Here is a 17,525-nt window from a genome sequence, read left to right as displayed (position 1 = left end):
ATTTTTAATTTTTTGAGGAACCACTGAACTGTTGTCCAGAGCAGCTGCACCAGTTTGTATTCCCACCAGCAGTGCACCAGGGTTCCCTTTTCTACGCATCCTTGCCAACACTTGTTAGCTCTTGTCTTTTTAATACTAGCCATCCTAATGAGTGTGAGGTGATATCTCATTGTGGTTTTGATTTGCATTTCCCTGATGATTAATGATGTAGAGCATTTTTTCATGTGTCTGTTGTCCATATGTGTATTTTCTTTGGAAGAAAATGTTCAGATCTTCTGCCCATTTTTAAATGGGCTTGATTTTATTTTTCTATTGAGTTATGGGAATTCTTTATATAGTTTGGATATTAGCTTCTGACCAGATATGATTTGTGATTATTTTCTCCCATTCAGTAGGTTGCCTTTTCATTTTCTGGATGGTTTCCTGCTGTGCAGAAGCTTTTTAGTTGTAGTTCCAATTGTTTAATTATGCTTTTGCTTCTTTTTATATTGAATTCATCAATCTGATTACTAACTGGTACCGTTGCCTTCTGGGCTTGCAAAATTCTGATGAGAAGTCTGCTTTCTTCTTTATTTTTGTTCTTCTCTACGTAACATTTTTCTTCTATGTAATATGAATCTTAAGATTTTTCTCTTTATCATGTGTTTTCAGAACTTGATTATAATATGCTTTACTGTGTTTTTTTGTTTGTTTGTTTTCCTTAGGGTTTGCTGAGTCTCTTACATCTGTGGATTTCATCAAACTTAGAAAGTTGGGGGTCATTATTTCTTCAAAAATTTTTTTCTGGCCTCCCTTCTCCTCTTTCTGGGGCTTCAGTTATGCATGTGTCAGATTGCTTTGCATTTTCCCAAGGATCACTCGGTCCCTGTTTATTTCTTCTTTCTGTATTTTTCTAAATCTCTGTGCTTAATTTTGGATAGGTTTTATTGCTATGATTTCATATTGCCTTGTCTTCTGTATCTAAACTGCTGCTGCTAATCCTACCCAGTGAATATTTTTAAAAAGAACTTTTATTTTAGAAGATTTTTGGATTTACAAAAAATTTGCAAAGATAGTACAGAGTGTTCCTGTACACTCCTTATGCAGTTTCCCTTCTTGTTAATATCCTTTTCTATTACTGTGGTACATTTGTTGCATAGTGAACCAACATTGTTGCATTACTATTAACTGAAGTCCGTACTTCATTCACATTTCCTTAGTTTTTATCCAGTGTCCTTTTTCCCATCTAGGATACTACATTACAGGTCCTATTACGTCAAATCATCACATGTATCACATCTCCCTAACCTCATCTAGGCTGTGATAGTTTCTCAGACTTTCTTTGTTTTTGATGATCTCGACAGTTTTGATGAGGTATTTTGTGGAATGCTGCTCAGTTTGGGATTGTCTGATGTTTTTTTCTCATAGTTAGATTTAATGTATGTGTTCTTTAATGCGGTGGTAACAGATTACTCCAGATTTAGTGGTCTGAATAGCACAAATGTATTTCTTGACAATTCTGGATGTCAGAAGTCTGACATGGGTCTCCCTGGACCCAAATCAAGATGTCAGCATGGCTGTGACCCTCCCTGGCAGCTCTTCGGAGACTCTGTGTCCTTGTCTTTTGCAGCTTCTAGAGGCCGTCTACAATTTCTTGGCTGGTGGTTTCTTCCTCCATCTACAAACCTAGCAGCTCTCTGACCCTTCCATACCTCTGACTCTTTTTCCACTGTCACATCTTTCTCTTTGTCTCCTGACTATAGACCCAGGAGAGGGTCTCCACTTTTAAGGACTCCTACAATTAGATTGGGTATAGCCAGGTAATCCAGGATAATCTCTCCGTCTAAAATTTTTTTTTTTAACGTTTATTTATTTTTGAGACAGAGAGAGACAGAGCATGAACGGGGGAGGGTCAGAGAGAGGGAGACACAGAATCTGAAACAGGCTCCAGGCTCTGAGCTGTCAGCACAGAGAATGACGCAGGGCTCGAACTCACGGACCGCGAGATCATGACCTAAGCCAAAATTGGCCGCTTAACCGACTGAGCCACCCAGGCGCCCCTAATCTCTCCATCTAAAGTCTGTACCCTTAATCTCATCTGTAAAGTCATAGGTAATATATTCACAGGTTCTGGGCTTTGAAAGGTGAACATTTTGGGGGCCATTATTTTGCCTGCCACATTGGAGTTATGGGTTTTGGAGAGGAAGACCACAGAGGTAAAGTGCCATTCTCATCCCATCGTATTAAGAGTATATGCTATCAACATGACTTATCACCCATGATGGTAATTTTGATCACCTGACTGAGGTAGTGTTTTTCTGGTTTTTCCACTATAAAGTTATTTTCCCCCTTATTTCCATCCTGTACTCATTGGAAGGAAGACGCTTAAGGGGTAAGAGCTATGCCCTACATCTCTGAGGGAGAAGTAACTACATAAAATTATTTGAAATTCTTCTATATGAGTTATTTGCATTAATTTATTTATCATTGATTTGTGTCTGTGTGGACTCATAGATATTTATTTTATACTTTTGTTATAATCCAGTATTTCTTCGTTTTTTGTTTTGTTTTGTTAAAATTGTTCAGATATAGGGCTTTCATTTGGCTCCTGTGTCCCTTTGACATATCTCCATCATTTTATTTTTTGAGGACATCCTTACCTTCTGACACCAGGCTCATCTTGTATATTCCCTGCCTCAGCCCTAGACTCTGTCATTTTTACAAGGAGCCCTGGTTTTCTTCTATTGGAGAATGGATTCGGATGCCAAGATCTGGGTCTGGGTTCATCTAGGTGAACTTTCTTTTTATCCTAGAAATTTCATTTGATTCTTCTTCATATCTCCCGTGTATTTCCTCTTTAGGTTCATATTTTCCTTTAAGTATGTGTTCACAATTATAATAGCTTCAAAAAATCCTTATCTGCTGGTTCCATCATCTGTGGCTTTTATTTGTGTCTGTTCTTATTGCTTAGTTTTTTCTCCCTTTGATTACGGGTCATATTTTCTTACATCTTGACATGTTTAGTAATTTTTAATTAGATTGTAGACATTGTGTATTTTGTGTTGTTGAATGTCTGGATTTTGCTTTTTGTCTTACCTTAATAAGTTTTTGGCTTTGCTTGAGCAAGCAGTTTACTTGCATATCAGCTTTATCCCTTTAAGACTTGTTTTTAAGCTTTGCTAAGACATACAGAAAATAGCCTTTACTCTAGGGATTGTTCAGCCTTACCTAAGAGGCATAAATGCCTTGGATGATCAGTAAGACTTCTCCATTCTGCCTGTTGGAGATTTGGTCACTGCCAAGGTCTGTGTGAGCTCTGTGAATATTTAGTTTGCCAGTCATTCTTTGTCTAGCATTTTGGAATACTGGTTTCCACATGCCTGGTTCAGTACTCAGCAAACACTAAAGGGGACCATACAAATTTCTGGACCATTTTTCTATATAACTAGCTCTTTTTTGAGAGCTCTGCCTCACAACTCCCAGCCCTTCAGCCTCTCTGACCTCTCCTATTTGTTTCCTTACTCCTTTTCCTGGTTCTGTTCTGTTTGCCCCACTCCCTGCTTCCCTCCCCCCGCCCCCCCTGCCGCCCCCTACGTCACTGCAAGTGCGGTGTGGAAATTGCCTCCAACAGACAGCACAGTGCTCGCTTTTTTGTTTCCTTTTCCTTAAGGGTTCTAGTCCTGTGTAACCCTCAATGCCTGAAAACAGTTGTTTTTCATGTTTTGTCCAGGTTTCTGGTTGCTGGCTGTAGGAAGTCAAGCATAGTCCTTGTTGCTTTTTCATTACTAAACTGTCTTTTTAGTTCTTTATTGTGATGATAAACTTGATACAGATCTGCACATATCTTCCTTCACATATTGTGCTAGACAGTGGGGTGCTTTTTAAACTGGGAAAATCATGTTCCTTAAAATGTCCTGAGGGATGTTCTTATGCTTTTACTAATTTTCTGTCCACTGTTATCTTAATTTTCATTTTCCGGAATTTCTACTAGATATTGGATCTCTTTGATTGAACACCCATTTTTCGTTTTTTTTCTCCTATTTTCCATTTCTCTCTTATTTTATTACACTTTATGTGACATCTGTTTGACTTTATCTTCCAATTATTCTATAAAATTTTAAAAATTCTGTCTTATTTTCAATTCCTAGGAACATTTTCTGGCTCTTTAATGGTTCCTTTTTCTATCATTGCTCCTAGTTTATACAGGCAATATCTTTTCTCATATCCTTAATGATGTTAATGCAAGTTTTTGTTTTTTTTTTTTTTTAGTTTCCTTTCCTGCATCATCTTTGCTGCAGGAATTAGTTATTCTGTTTGTTTTCACTGTGGTTATGTTAAAGTGTTCACTCTTTTATTAATTAAAAAAAATTTTTTTTTACATTTATTTAGTTTTTGAGAGACATAGAGAGACAGAGCACAAGTTGGGGAGGGGCAGAGAGAGGAGAAGCAAGCTCCAGGCTCCGAGCTGTCAGCACAGAGCCTGACGTGGGGCTCGAACTCACAAACCATGAGATCATGATCTGAGCTGAAGTCAGAAGCTTGACCCACTGAGCCACCCAGGCGCCCTAAAGTGTTCACTCTTAAGATTAAGGTACCAAAACGCTGACCCCACCAGGAGTTCTTTGGGCATGAGCTAATACACTGGTGGTCTTCACTGAGGCAAACTGTCGGGGGAACAGTTGGTTTTCTGCTGAGGCTGTCTATATGTCACTGTTTGGTGACATAAGGGTGGATAACTGTAGGGATCTAACTGCTCCTCATTTGGACTTTTAATTTAATCCTGCTGCCCCTGCCCAGTTTTTTCCTGTCCCGGTATCTTTTCTGGGTTCTGTATGGAAAATGAGCTCACTTCCCATAGAGATCCCTCCAACTCTCTTTGCAGCCGTTAAGGTCTAATGTTCCTTCTCTTTGCTTGGACTTTGCTCCTTGCTCTTTGTTATTCCTCTTTCCAAAATCTGTTTATATGTTGTGGGTATGGATACCACTTAGTTTCCTAGTGATGGATATACATTTCTGTTACCTATTCTCCCTGAAATTTCTTGGTGGATTTTGACAGAAGGTGTTTGGGTGGGTATGTCCTTACTCTGCTCTTCTAAACTTAGGAGTCTTTCACATTTTTATCACAGAAAACATGACTCACCATATTATGGATTCCTAGAATTCCTTTATTTTGTTTAATTAAAGCCTAAACTTGGAGGTAAATTGAATTTTAACCTAATTTGGGCTTCATGTTGGCTAATGGGAAGAAATAAAGCATATAGTGGGAGGATCAGAGCACACAGCATCACACATCTGGATAGAAATACTAGGTTGGTGCACAGGTGTTTGCCTGCATGAGCACAGGCTAAACTTCTGGACATTAGCTATTTTCTTCTTTGGTTTCTACCAGCTGTTTGGTATCATGGAAGACACAGACTTATAATCAAAGTGACTTGTGAGTGGCATGCTGAGTTGACAAATAGGTTGAGGGGACTCTTCTCTACGTCCTGAACATGACGATGAATAGGTTCACCTCCATCATCGTATCAGCCTCCCTCCTGCTGCGTGCCCTAAGAGGATCCAAGAAATTCACGTCTCCAGGCACTGATCAGTGACTTTAACTTTTCTCTTTCATTTCTAAGGAATCAGTTAAAGTATCGCAAGAAAACAGTTTTCCATCTACAGTTTTAGAGGCTGAAGATCTGACTTAGAGATCTTAGTAAATACACATGTTTCTTCCACATGTTGGATCTAGGAGTCTTCCTCCCCACCCCCATCTCTAATTTTTGATGGAAAAGGCTAATTTCCTAACTCTACCAATACATTTAATGTGCAATTCAATACAATTCCTTTGGTTTAAACACAAAGCTAGCTTGGACTATAGGACCAGATGAGTTTGTTAGATGGGTGTTCTCTGTGGGATGAGAGGACATTTTAAAGTCTGAAAGCTTCTGTCAAGGCTTTTTAAAGCCAGCTATTAACCACACACACACACACACACTTTTAATCACTCTATTTTTAATCTATTCCTTAAGGTACAGCTCAAATCCTACTACCTCTGGAAGTCTTCTGAGCCTTTCCTTTGGTAGTCTTGGCTATGCTTTGTTGTCTACTATCTGGAATTGTTCATTTTTGGGCTGATGAAAGTGTCATGTTGATACAATGGACACCTATCTCCTGGTGAATAATCCTTCAGAAGTACAGAGAAAACTGGACTAAGCGATTCACTTTTTCTGAGGCCACTGAATTAGTATCGTGGACTTACAAGTAGTATTGAGCAGAAATGAATACAGCATTTTCTTAAAATGTATTTAGTGGGCCAGACTCCATTACTTGCTTGCTTCCTTCCTGTGAGTACCTCCAGCCGGCCTGGTGGGAAGCCATGCTGGTTCTTTAAGATGATGTTGGAGGGTTCATCAGTATAAAGCGGAGAACCCTTAATGAGAGTAGGGCTCATGCTGGAGTGAGGACAACACCCTTTATTCCCACATTTTTACGTATCTTCCTTTCCAGTTAGGGAGGAGAGACATACAGAAAGGGCTAAGATGGGCCATTCCCACAGGGAGAGTAGGCAGATCCCAAAGGGAACTGATGTGACTGCCTGCTTAAAAGTGTCTCCAGTGTGGGTCTATTGGTGGCTTTGGATTAAAGCCCTTTTGGCAGAAGGCCCTTGGAGTGACAGTCAAGAGAAAATCTATTTATAATTAATTATCCAGGGTAGTTCACACACACACACACACACACACACACACACACACACGCTACCTTAACAAAACAGAAATCTGAAATCAAAGTGATTTTAATTTTTCTCTTTAAACTGCTCTGTATTTCCAGATCTTCATTTTAAAATTACCATTTTTTTTCTCCATACAAAGATTAAGAAAAAATTAGTAACCCTCTTGTCCTCAAGGTGACCAGTATCAACAGCTTTGTATATATACCTTTATCCTTTTGAATTCAAACATTTTTGGGGGGGGACGAGGGGGTCACTGTTGTCTTTGCAAAACTGAGATCCTAATAGGAACACTGCTTTGCATCCTGGTTTTCATTCTTTAAAACACATTTCAGTCTCCAGAAAGTTTTAATGTGTTCTTTTTTATTTGTGCATAATATCCCCTAGAATGGATCAACTATGGTCTATTCAATGATTTAGTTACCGATAGAGAGTCAAGCCCTTTCCAGTTTTGTCACCACAAATAGGTCTGTATTGCTCAAATATTCTACTATAATCATGTAACACTTATATTGGAAAACAGCATGTAAAATATAAAAACGAGAGAGATAATTAGAGTCAAGAGGCACGCTGGACCTGTTTGCTGAACAAACAGGTAAATAAATGTATTAAAATGTTACCTGGGAGCAGAGCCACATAGCATTTCTGTCTTGAAATAATCATTTCATTGTGGGCCCTGTCTCCCAGTGTAGCCAGCACAGGCCTTGAGATCAGGAGCCACGCCTCTTTCCTCCTGGTCTCTTCCAAATTGCAGAGCGCAGCCCTGCAGAGGGCAGGTGGTCCTAGACCTACCCAGTCCAATGCGCTCTAACAATTTCCTTGGAAAACAGCTATTTAGATTTCAGAATGAAAATTTCCCATGGGTATAATGTTACAAGACTGGATTCCCAGGCCAGCCCACAAATTCTTATTTTAACCCAGAATGAAGGTAAACGATATACTTACATTGTTATAGTTTCTTATTTTTTCTGTGGTAAAATATTTCTGAGTTCCAAATGGGCATCTGTATGCAGAGAACCCTTCTCTACTGTGTGTGCGTGCGTGTGTGTGTGTGTGTGTGTGTGTGTGGTGGGCAGGGGGAGGGAAAGAAAAAGGAACAGCGATTCTTTCCTTCACTGCCCTCAAATGAGATGTTTTCTCTCCCCTTCTGCTGATCTGGTCGTATGTGGAAACTGAGCAAGCAGAATAGGAAATAGGATGACTAAATACGAAAGTGCCAGAAAGACGAAATGCAAAAAGAACAAATTTAACATAAAAGTTGGATATTTTTCTTAGAGTCCCCATTCATATTTGAGATCTAAGAATTTGAATTTGATTGCTAACAATACACTAACTGAAATCTGCATATAAGTGAAATAAAAACTTATAGAAAAGATACTTTAGTTGTTACAGATTTCTCTTAATTCGTTTTCTTTCTCAAATAGCATATTTAAAACATAATGTGAATCAAAGCCCAAGTTTATTTAAATATTAATGATCATGAGATGTATTACTTATGAATAGCTATTGATCTGGACACACAGTGATTTCTAAGTTTGTTTTTACATGTTCATTCGGAGAGTCAATGTTTGAACTAAGATAAAAACACAGATGTGTTTTTAGATTTCTTTTTTTTTTAAATATGAAATTTATTGTCAAATTGGTTTCCATGCAACACCCAGTGCTCATCCCAACAGGTGCCCTCCTCAATACCCGTCACCCACCCTCCCCTCCCTCCCATGACCCATCAACCCTCAGTTTGTTCTCGGTTTTTAAGAGTCTCTTATGTTTTGGCTCCCTCCCTCTCTAACCTTTTTTTTTCCCTCCCCCATGGTCTTCTGGTAAGTTTCTCAGGATCCACATAAGAGTGAAAACATATGGTATCTGTCTTTTTCTGTAGGACTTATTTCACTTAGCATAACACTCTCCAGTTCCATCCATGTTGCTACAAAAGGCCATATGTCATTCTTTCTCATTGCCAAGTAGTATTCCATTGTGTATAAACCACTATTTCTTTATCCATTCATAAGTTGATGGACATTTAGCCTCTTCCCATAGTTTGGCTATTGTTGAAAGTGCTGCTATAAACATTGGGGTACAAGTGCCCCTATGGATCAGCAGTCCTGTATCCCTTGGGTAAATTCCTAGCAGTGCTATTGCTGGGTCATAGGGTAGATCTATTTTTAATTTTTTGAGGAACCTCCACACTGTTTTCCAGAGCGGCTGTACCAGTTTGCATTCCCACCAACAGTGCAAGAGGGTTCCCGTTTCTCCACATCCTCGCCAGCATCTATAGTCTCCTGATTTGTTCATTTTGGCCACCCTGACTGGCGTGAGGTGATATCTGAGTGTGGTTTTGATTTGTATTTCCCTGATGAGGAGCAACGTTGAGCATCTTTTCATGTGCCTGTTGGCCACACAGATGTGTTTTTAAAAATGAATGTTTTGATAAAATAAAAGATTAGGAGAAACTACATAACATTAGTAGGAAGAATCATCTTCCGTATAACTTAAAGAGACATAGTTTAAAAATTCTTAAAAGACTGTAGTGTAAAATATAAGGTCTATTAATCAGTGCTTTCTTTTTTGAAGTACTATGCTAGCTAAAACAAGTTATTTATATAAAGATCATATATCAAGAAATAATTCTCTGAAATTGCCTATTAAATATTATTTAAAATATTACTTTAATAAAAGTAAAATCTATTCTTAAAAATGTTAATTTTTCCACAGGAAAAAAATTAGCCATAGTTCCATCACTCAGAGACAACCACTGTTAATGTTTCGATGTGGTTCTGTTTGGTCTTATTTAATAAAGATATCTTGGGGGTGGTTATACTGTGCATATAAAACATTAGGGAGCTGGGTGGCTCAGTCGGGTAAGCTTCTGACTCCGGCTCAGGTCAGGATCTCGCCGTCGGGCTCTGTGCTGACAGCTCAGAGCCGGGAGCCTGCTTCGCATTCCGCGTCTCCCTCTCTCTCTGCCCTTCCCCTGCTCACACTCTGTCTGTCTCTCTCTCTCGCAAAAATAAACATTAAAAAAATACATTTTCTTTTTACCCTCAATGCGGCACAAATATTTCCTACTATCCTATTTATCTTAAGTTCATCATAAGCAAAAATACCAACAAAAGGAACAGTTTGTATGTGGGAACACACGGATAAGTCTTGTGAAAGATGACGGGATTGCGGTAATGTTTCGCCAGTTTCTCAATGAGGGAAAAAGTTTTGCCCAAAGGTATCATAAAAGCATGACCTCAACTGCATACATGGAAACAAGAGGTCATGATTCTGTTGGTTCTGCATCACTGCAAAGATAAGAAGTTCTTATCAAAGATGGGAAAGAGAAACAAAGAAAAACGGGAGACAATTGAGCACGTTGATGATGACCTTAAATTTTTTTTTTTTTCAACGTTTATTTATTTTTGGGACAGAGAGAGACAGAGCATGAAGGGGGGAGGGGCAGAGAGAGAGGGAGTCACAGAATCGGAACCAGGCTCCAGGCTCTGAGCCATCAGCCCAGAGCCTGACGCGGGGCTCGAACTCACGGACCGCGAGATCGTGACCTGGCTGAAGTCGGACGCTTAACCGACTGCGCCACCCAGGCGCCCCTATGATGACCTTATATGTGGGTACCTCTCATGTGGCTGGTTCCACTCTATCAATGCGTACAACCACCTCTGTCGCTTGGTATCCGTATTTCTTTCTCTCCTTCAGTCTGAACGCCTTTCCACTCATGGTTGGTTGTGTTTTCTTTCTTTCTTTTTTTTTTTTAAATTAGTTATTCTTTTTTTTTTTTTTTTAATTTTTTTTTTTCTCAACTTTTTTTTTTTTCTCAACGTTTTTATTTTTTTTTTTTTTGGGACAGAGAGAGACAGAGCATGAACGGGGGAGGGGCAGAGAGAGAGGGAGGCACAGAATCTGAAACAGGCTCCAGGCTCTGAGCCATCAGCCCAGAGCCCGACGCGGGGCTCGAACTCACAGACCGCGAGATCGTGACCTGGCTGAAGTCGGACGCTTAACCGACTGCGCCACCCAGGCGCCCCGGTTGTGTTTTCTTTCTTATCTCCAGTTGTCTGAAAATGAAATAAAACGAACAGCCAGTTTTCGTGGCTTAGTTTTTAAATGAAAAAAAATTTTTTTTTTAAAGCAACAGAACCGTTTCCCTAAGTGGAATCTTACCCAGAACCTCAATATGTAAAACAGAAAAAAGTGGACCTTTTTCGGTCATCAAGGAGGGAGTAGTGCAGAAACCAAGATCCACAGTTTGAGGTTGAGAAAATATGTGATGGGCTGTTTAAACCAACATTTGCTTTCAACTTACAAAACGTTCAAGGCAAACCATGGAGTTTTACTTATGCTGATTGTTCTGCCAACAAAAATTCAGTTTTACACATGGAGTTTCTGACAGAAGAAAAAGATCTGAAAATTTTTGGAAATCAAAAAACTTAAATACATTTGGAGCCACTGAACTTTGGAATGAATATTGATTTTGTGGTGACCAAACCTCTGAAAATGATCACTGTTCACTCAAAACAGTCTGAGGAAATTACCTCAGTTGAATATTTCTTCTCTTTTTCCCTCTTCCTTAAGGGAAGTTTCTTGAGGGGTAAAGAGAATGAAGAAAAAACTTATTTTATTTTTGCAGATGAAAATCAGAGAGAAAGTTAACAGGAAATGAATATTTTTTTGCTTTTTAAAAAATGTTTATATTATTTATTTTGAGAGAGAGAGACAGAGAGACAGAGAGACAGAGAGACAGGGCCAGACAGAAAAGGAGAGAGAATCCCAAGCAGATTCAGTGCTGGCAGCATGGAGCCCGATGTGGGACTCAATCCTATGAACATGAGATCAAGATCTGAGCTGAAATCAAGAGTCGGACTCTTAACCAACTGAGCCACCCAGGCGCCCCATAACAGGAAATAAATATTTTAACTGAGGAATTAAAAGTGAATATGAAAAGACAAAACTGTTTCAGAGATCATAAATATGTTGTATCTCCTTAGCAAATTCAACATATAAGGGAGAGGGCAATGAGAAAACAGTTGTAAATTCTCCTTAGAAACCAACAAATTAAGAAATCCTTGCATTTCACTGTTGAGGCGACAATCGGGAAATTTATAACATGACCTTTTAAAACCACAGAACCTGTGGAAATCTTCCCATTGATGGCAGAATAAAGTCCAAACTTCTCCATCTGGTGTCTGCTCACCTTGCCTCTGCCCAGGGCCTTCTTTCCCTCATTTATAACTCTGAAGTCACACATTCCTTCCATTCCCAGAATATGCCAGACCCTTTTGCTTCTTAGGGCCTTAGTCCCCCACTCTTACCTCTGCCCAACGGCTTCAGCGCATAATTGGTACCTGTTACGTGTTGAATTGTGTCCGCCACTCCATTCATTTGTGGAAGTCATAACCTTCAGTACTCAAAATGCGACCTTATGTGGAAACAGGTCCTTGCCGATGTAATTGAAGATGAGATCATCCTGGAGTAGGGTGGGCCCCGAATCCAATGACTGGTGTCCTGATAAAGAGAAGTTTGGACTCAGGTGCATTCCCCAGAGAACACCTGGCGAAGATGAAGCAGAGATCAGAGATCATTTGCAAGCCAAAGAAGGCCCAAGAGTCCTGGCAAAGCACCGGAAGGCAGGAGGCATGGAGCAAATCCCTCCCTCGGCCTCACAAGGAACCAACCCTGTGACACCTGGATCTCGAACTACCAGCTTCCTTAACTGTGAGACAATACAGTGCTGTTATTTAAGTTGCCCAGTGTATGGTCCTTTGTAATGGCAACCCCAGGAAACGAATACCTTCAAGCCATTTTCTCAGGGGAACCTTCCCTGACCACCTAGATTCTGCCAGTGTTTTCAGGGGGAGCTCTTGCTTATTTCCTTCAGAACACCAGTACAAATCTGTAACTATGTTATTGGTTGGTTTGTCTGTTGACGTCACCCCCACTGGAATGTAAGGTCCGGGAGAGCCAGGGCTCGTCTTGTTCCTACTTCCTTCACGGCAGCTCTCAGTACCGGGGGCATGGCAGGGCTGGGCACACATGGGCGGGAAATGTCACCGACTCACATCAGAGGCTAAGGAGGCAGCACCAGGAGCCCGTGTGAATTGTCATGTACTTTTGGATTTAGTGGAGATGACTTTTTTTTTTTGTTTTCCCCAAGGAAGTCAGAGACTTAAAAATACTCTCAATCCTTTGTTTTATGACACTCTTCTGTCTTTCTGACTGGCAAACTTCCAAACATTGTCAAACAGTGAAAGTGCGTCATTCGCGACGCTAGGAAGTTTGGGGAGAAAGAGAACACACTGGCATCGAGCTTCACAGGCTGTGAGGAACTTGCAGAGAAAGAGAGGAAACTAACAGAAAATTCGCCAAATGATCCGGACCCAGTGAATCTTGTGGTTTGCTGAATTTATGTTAAAAATTTGAAATGTATTTGTTCAAAATATTTTTAATACTTGAAACTATTATAGTAGTTCTTTCTAAAGAACTTCAAGGCAGAGCTTTGGACACCTTTTCCTTCCGAGTTTAAAAAAGGAAAGTACTACTTTATCATTTGGATATAGTAATGGATATTTCAAAGCTATTTGGGATGGAACAGAGACGTTTTAGCAAAAAACAATTTAGGAAGTTTTCAAAATTGTAAGCTTTCCTTCTAGACAAGAAAATCTCCCCCCCCCCCCCCCATACACACACAGATACACACACACACCCTGGCAATTTTAAGGAATATTTTTTCCCTGACTTCATCAGAGCAGGACAAAATTAATATTTATTACGAAGGAATGGGCAATATATGGCCCAATTTAAATTCATGATTTTCAGAGAATAATTGCAATAAAATGAACCTCATTTCGGAGTTTCCAGTAACATGGGAGGAACAATTACGTGAGGTAATAGTCAAGAATTTCTCCGATTTGATGCTCTGATCCTTGAACTTTGATAGAAGGCTTTTTCAATGTCCTTACCGTTCGTTCTGTCTCAACTAAAATCTAACTTGACTGTATATTTATTCAGTGTAGACTTCACAATAATACTTTTTGGAGTGCAGAACTGTAGTCTATGGGTCTGTATGAGCCAACTGCTCTTGCAAGTGTGGAACACTCATTTCCTAGGATTTTATAATCCCCTGAATAACACCGTGGAGGAGAGCCTCTGTAGCCAGGACAGAGTGGGATCAGTGATATGGTGGAGAAAATTGGGACATCAATTGACAGATGGATCATGGGCTACTGATTTGATCCCAAACATACTCAACACTTTAGTGAGTAAGCCATCATATTCCATGTTCTTAACTCTAATATACAGTTCTAAAAGCTGTGATGATAGGTGGAGGTGATGCTGGGATACTGGGATGATATAGTGGAAACTAACATGCCAATTTACTAGACTCTAAGAGACCTTCCTGGGAGGCAGAGGTTTCCAATGGTTTGGGTTCAGTGCTGTAGTCCCAGTGCTGTGAAAAGTTTGTGGGCACTTAATAAAGTCTGTTACTTGAATGATTATTTTATGAAACTATTCTTGGTAGAAAAATAAATTAAAAACCCATTTGAAAGGAGAGATCAATCACTATGTGTCCAGCTGATCACTGCTCTTACTTAACTTCCTTGAAGAGAAATTACTCCTAATGCGTGCAGGTGGATCTTCTTTTAGGAGGTTCTATTCCACCGGTGAAATATTAACATACCTCACTCAGGAGATCACTCTGGTTTCATTATAGAAGATTGCTTGAACGGTGGTTTTTGCATTAGACCTAGGTGTTTGGTCAGAGTTCTTCAGTATGGCAAAGGTTACTTTTTTCAGAGACTTTCAGAAAGGTTGCATTTCGCTATATCGATCCCTTTTCCACAGAGGTTTGTGACTGTATGTATCTCATCAAAGAGCTGAGAAATATTTCCTGACTGTGTATATCAATACCATGTGGACTTTGGGGGCGTATTTAAACATTTGTCTGCAGTGATACGTCATCAAGGTCATAAGAACTGAGTGAAATTCATTCTATGCTTTATGTGTCTAAGGGCCTGAAAAATTGAAAACAGTACCCATGCCTCAGGGAGCTCCAGGGGGGGCTCAGGAAAGGCAGGAGTCAGTGATCTCTGCCAGTTTCCTGGAGGGTCAGTGAGGTGACACATATACAAAGTTGTTGGGAAAGATGTGATGAGTTTAGTTTTAGACATGCATGATTTGTTGAACCCGAGGAACATCTAGGAGGTAAATCACCCAGACGTCAGAAGCTATACACTTTGGAGCTATTACCAAATAGAGATATCTGAAGCTGTGGGCATGAGTGAGAGCACTCAAAGAGAAAGCACGCGGAATGAGAAAATAGAAGGGTTTAGGATGGAATGTCTGGAAACACCGTACTTTAGGGGGCTGGCCGCAGAAGAGGAGCCAGCCAGGAAATAGAACAGGACAGAGGGAAGTCACCCAGGCACCCGCATGGGCACTGCTACATGGCACAGAGAGACTGAGTCGGTGAAGGCTGGAAACAGCCCTTTAGAAAAATTACGAGAAGGAAATACATAAAAACATCAGCACCTCAGTTCCCGACCGCTGAGATTCCAGGTGGCTTATGTTTTTCTTTCAACTCTTCGGCATTCTGTACGAGTATCGGTCACCGCATGTTAATAAAAGACTCTGATGGAGTCTAAAATATTTCATGAGGAACAAAAGGGCAAGGAATTCTTCATTCACAAGCATTTATTTGAGCGCCTGCGTGCAGGGCACCATGCTCAGCATAAAACAACAAACAAGAGGATGGCTCTGTTGTTTCACAACCAGGAGTGGCAGCTGGTTTGCCAAGGGCTTGTGGGGCCCTGGAGCAGGAGACGGGGCTGGGAAAGGACTTCGGTGCCAGATTATACTGATTTTATATGTTTTGTTAAATAATACGGATTTTATTCTGAAGGCTGGGAGAGGTTTTTGAGGGGTGGAGTTAGGGTTGGAACGCGCTTTATTTGGAGTTGATTTTCTACTTAATTGGACAGTAGTGTGGCTGCTAGCCCGGAGGAGCACAACCTGGGAGCACAGCTGGAGGCGGGTTCATCACTGAATGAAGGCAATACAGGGCAGATGGGGAGGGCCGGGTCCGGATTTGGGAGTAGTAACAAGCCAGCAGGATGCTACCGATTGAATGGATGCTGGGGTTTTTAACTTGGGTCTGTAGGTGGGCAAAGAGTGACAACCACCCTACAGACTTTGTATAGGACGACTCCAACTGCCTGTCGTGGTCACTGTTATGTGAAATAGGAAAGCGAGTAGCTATGGCAGATGGTATTAGAGGCGAGAGGATGAGAAGGAAGGTGTGTATCTATTGCTGAGATCACGTAGAAGACAGAATCCTAAACACTCGGCTGGCTGTCTCCTAACCACACAGGCGTCTTCAGATGCTTTCTTTTTCCAGTCCCTAGAACTCAATACTTCTGTGGCAAAGAGGGATGTTGGAGTTATGTTTTTAGAAAAGTGTTTGCCTGTACATAACTATGGCCTCCCAGGAAGGGTCTTTCTTTGTTAGATCAGTTTGGGAGAAGCTGATTAAACTGCACCTGGGGGAAGAAACAGGTATAATTAGATGAGAATTGATGCTTTTAAAGCAAAGGACCCCCCTACCCCCACCCCTCCTCGGCGCCTGGGTGGCTCAGCGGGTTAAGCGTCTGACTTTGGCTCAGGTCACAGTCTCATGGATTGTTCTGCTGTCAGCACCAAGCCTGCTCTCTTGGAATCCTCTGCACCTCCTCTCTCTGACCCTCCCCCCACTCGTTCTTTCTCCCTCCCTCCCCCCTCCTCAAAATAAATAAACTTTAAAGCAAAGTCCCCAAAAGTGGTAGGTCCCAAATGAACTGTATTAGTCTGAACTAACACACCCTGAAGGTGACAGGTGCTGTACCTGTATTCTTGCATTTTATCATTTATCCCCATTTCACAGCATTGAAAACTAAGGCCTTAGGTTATGCAACAAGAGGGAGCATGCCCAGCTAATAAGTTAAAAGCGGCCGGATTTGAATCTGGCTGGAAGTGCCACAGTATAAAGCTTCTCTCCTGGACCAGCCACGATGAAGACATCTTGAAATACAATTAATTCACACCCTCGCGCATCTCATCCTGCATTAGGCAACTTCTGTTGCACTGGCGAGAACTCAGTCTGGAGTGTGCTGCTGTTGACGGACTAGGGGAAGGCCTTCCTTATCGCCCCCAAACAGAGCGCCAGGTGGTGCCCGAGATGGCAGCATCCTTCAAATGGTTCCACCCTCAACCACTGATGAGGGTTCAAATAAGGTTAAGGTCGCCAAGTCCTCGCTCGGCCCAGTTCTTGAATTAATATCTAAGTACTGCTGTCTCGTCAGTTCCTTTTATTCCTTTGAGGCGGGCAGTGTTGCAGAGTGAATTTTCATACGCTCTGAACACAGCGGTGCTAAACACCACTGACACCTGCCCCACCAACAGGCTGGCAAGAGCCCCTTGGCTCCCCCTGCCGCCCTCCTCCTCCTTCCTTCCCAACCTTCAGGTAACCCTGAGGATGGAGGGAGGGTCGGGTACCTGCTTTCCTCTCCTACAGCCGCGAGCTTTGGCCCTGAAACGAAGCGGGCTCCGGGTCGCCCCGGGACCCCCCACGTCCCCCCAACCCGCCTCGAGTGCGAGCGTCCCGGTGTGCCAACGGCAGACTCACGAGCAGCCGCTTGTTGCTCCCGCCGCCGCGCCGTGGGGAAGTGAAAATGAAATTGACTTTTCCGAGAAATGATGAAAGCGGCTCGGCCTGCCAATGAACAGCCGCGGCGAACTTCCGCACCTCCCGGCCCGGCCGCTCGCGCCCTCCCTCCGCCTCCACCTCCGGGTTGCACAAGCTTGA

General features: G+C 41.5%; 1 protein-coding gene and 2 long non-coding RNA genes across 4 annotated transcripts in view; 1 reads left to right on the top strand and 2 right to left on the bottom strand.

Annotated features, from left to right (window-relative positions):
• Nucleotides 1–8,131: 8,131 nt before the first annotated feature.
• Nucleotides 8,132–10,424, bottom strand: LOC147581475 (uncharacterized). The gene is made up of 2 exons (XR_015249951.1): nucleotides 10,292–10,424; nucleotides 8,132–10,060 (listed from the first exon to the last, which is right to left on the bottom strand). It is a non-coding gene; the product is annotated as an uncharacterized LOC147581475 (long non-coding RNA).
• Nucleotides 10,425–10,715: 291 nt separating this feature from the next.
• LOC147581474 (uncharacterized) lies at nucleotides 10,716–17,298 on the bottom strand. Of its 2 annotated transcripts, none has more exons than XR_015249950.1 (3): nucleotides 17,216–17,298; nucleotides 12,034–12,238; nucleotides 10,716–10,746 (listed from the first exon to the last, which is right to left on the bottom strand). It is a non-coding gene; the product is annotated as an uncharacterized LOC147581474 (long non-coding RNA). The 2 variants fall into 2 exon arrangements; XR_015249949.1 differs by having other exon boundaries at nucleotides 12,034–12,193; nucleotides 15,218–17,291.
• Nucleotides 12,947–17,525, top strand: part of IRF2 (interferon regulatory factor 2) — a 92,663-nt gene continuing 88,084 nt past the window's right edge. The window contains exon 1 of the mRNA XM_086703177.1: nucleotides 12,947–13,068. The gene's annotated coding sequence lies outside the window, so the exon portion shown is untranslated. The remainder of the gene's footprint in view (nucleotides 13,069–17,525) is intronic.

Source organism: Puma concolor, chromosome B1 (assembly GCF_028749965.1).
Source record: "Puma concolor isolate L17-30 chromosome B1, mPumCon1.1.hap2, whole genome shotgun sequence".
NCBI classification, from domain to species: domain Eukaryota; kingdom Metazoa; phylum Chordata; class Mammalia; order Carnivora; family Felidae; genus Puma; species Puma concolor.
The sequence above is the reverse complement of the archived record's forward strand: the minus strand, read 5'-3'. Positions and strand labels throughout refer to the sequence as shown.